Source organism: Rutidosis leptorrhynchoides, chromosome 1 (genome assembly GCF_046630445.1).
Source record: "Rutidosis leptorrhynchoides isolate AG116_Rl617_1_P2 chromosome 1, CSIRO_AGI_Rlap_v1, whole genome shotgun sequence".
Lineage (NCBI taxonomy): Eukaryota > Viridiplantae > Streptophyta > Magnoliopsida > Asterales > Asteraceae > Rutidosis > Rutidosis leptorrhynchoides.
In genome coordinates, this window is record NC_092333.1 from 448470646 (window position 1) to 448473636 (window position 2991).

The window sequence follows — 2991 nt, forward strand, 5'->3', positions numbered from 1 at the left end:
CAAAGTTCTTTAAGGTCTGTGTGGTTCTTAATAGGTCAATGATATGTTTCCATTTAGCGGGCAATGAGTCGATGAATTTGTTGACCTGTTCATAATCACTATACTTGATTTTCAAACTATCCAGGTCAGCAACTAAGGAGTTAAACCTAATGAAAATTTGTAACGACCCATTTCAAAAATGAAACGGAAAGTCACATTTATTACTAGATAATTAAAAACCATAATAGTCTAACAATATCATTTGACAATGTCTAAACCAACCACAATGATAAAATCTTCTATAAAACTTAAAATCTCCAAAACATAACATAAGTCTAGATAATTATTGATAAGGGTAGTCTCTAAGGCATCTTCCAATCCATAAGCTCTCGCACTCATCCCATATGACCCTGACTACCTGCCGCAGGAAAAGAAAAATGTGGCTGAGCTAATAGCTCAGTGCGCGGATGTTGACATGTATAAACAGTAATGATAAATATTTTAAAGTATATGAACAGAAGGAATTAAATAACATTATACTTATTTTAAAAATCTCCTTCGAATACCACCACAACACCAGAGTAAGAAATGAAATAAGGCTGAAGCAACGAGGGGTTGGGAATTTTATACCGAGTACACCTAAAACCAAAGTATCCAAATCGCACACCACATGTGCCAATAATATCACAATCGCACCCACGGTGCCAAATAATATCACATATCGCGCAAAACACACTGGTCATGACTCCAGGTGGTTCCCCTATTCGGAAGGTGTGTATGGCACTACATCACACGACCGATCTACACAAACCATATCATATCATAACAAATCCTAGGATGCATCTATACGCCTCCACAATAAATAAAAACGCTATCCCGCAAGCAATAATCACATATCATAATATAACGCTCTCCCACGAGCAATAATAAAGGTGGAGACGTCGTGGTCTGATCACACCGCCACGGATAGTGCGAAACCATCGATGCCACGATGACAACCCTGTGGTACCTCCACATGTAGTTGACTCGGTATACCTAACTCCTGTCTACAAAACTAGGGTTCTATGGTAGCACAGTGAACATATAAACCAACCACACGCCCGAATATGTTCACCATGCATATGGAACCTAATCAAATGAATCAAGAACGCACGAAATAGATAAGTTTATAAAGTTTTCCCAAAAATCACTTTATTTCACAAAAATATATTTTCTCAAAAAAATCACTTTCACCAAGATTCTCATAAGTAACCATATTTCATGCCAAAAGTTTTGTTAAAAGTTTCCATCATATCTCATAATTCAGTTCAACTCAAATAAATAGAATAAGCACGCACAAACGATAACGAAATGATAACAAGATAACAAGAAAAACATCAAGATAACGCTGAAAGAACAATACGGACATCGGTACCTAGATAAACGTGTAAAGCTCACAAAGTCAGAAAGATCCTCCAATAATCCTCAACAACGGCTACCTAAATATTTTAGCTAAACTTAGCATCTATTATAGAGTCTTCACTTAAATGTTATAATAACCCATGTCCCAATATTATTATTCATATACATATTTTTATAATACGGAGTACTTCATTATCTATTATCTTGTTATGGTAAAAAAAATAATGTCCGTTCCTTTTATCGCTAACGAATGTTGTCTGATTAGTTGTTTAGTCTAATTGAATATTTAATCAATATAAATACTCTGAAGACGTTCAATAGCAACATGAATTTGACCATATGCTGTTATTAATACCTACCAATATCTTTGAATATATTTGTATATCAAATGTAAACTTAACAATTTTTTTTTTTTCGAAAAGCAAATATATTAACACAAGCCCATTAAGGGGGGAAACCCGAACAACAAAAGATCAACGATAAAACAAGACAATACAAAGAGAAGAAAAAGTTGCGGAGAGAGCAACTACTAAGATGCTATGCTACACAAGACAAGACCAAGGATCCGGGATCCAACCTAGCCAATCCAATCTACGATTCTTGATGCGATTAGAGACCCATTCAAAAGACTTGAGTTGAATTTCCATTAACCCCGAAGGACCGCTCCAAGAAGAATTTGAGAAAACCTTTTGATTGCGATTCTTCCAAATTAAATATCCACAAGTCCACTCGATAGATTGCCAAATGCACGACCAATTTGGAGATAAGGAGCGGTTACATTTCCCTCGAAAAATTTCGCTTGTGCTTAAGTTTGAAACCGCTCCCAATCCCCACCATTTAAAGACCCTAACCCAAATATCCATAGCATGACGACAAAAGATCAACGCGTGCTCAACGGTTTCAACATCATCATCACATAGGGGGCATCTAACGGAATCCAAGTCCATACCTCTTTTATCAAGTTCGATACGTACCGGGATCCGCCTTTTTAATGCCCTCCATATGAATAGCGCGACTTTACTAGGAACCAATCCATTCTTCAAGAATTCATCATTTCTAGCATTAGAACCAATATTAAGAAATTTTTCATCTATGAGTTTAGCCATCTTCTTTGTAGTAAATATCCCATTACCCGCTAGGTTCCAAATCCACGAATCCGTAGTCTTATCTTGCTTCACATAAACATTTAGTAGCTCCACGAGAGACTCTAGGTCATTTCGAGTTCGACCCGAAACATCATGTTGCCATCGAAAGTTGAAAACAATATGACGATCAATCCAAGTAACACGATCTATAACTTTGGCACTCGAATCTTCGTCCAAATGGAATAACCGCGAGAACCTATGTTTGAGAGGAGAACCGCCAATCCAAGAATCTTCCCAAAATAATGTATCCGCCCCATCTCCAATTGCTTTCAAGAATGAGGATGCGAACTCAATATCCATCTTTTCAATCATAATACCTGCACGACAAATATTAGACCAAACACTACTACCCCCTAGCGAGCCGGAAGAGCGAGTAGGAGGTAGTAATCCGTTAGAACCGTAAATGCTCTTAATGACAGAAACCCAAAGTGAATTTGGCTCGGTTTTCGCCCGCCAAAACCACTTC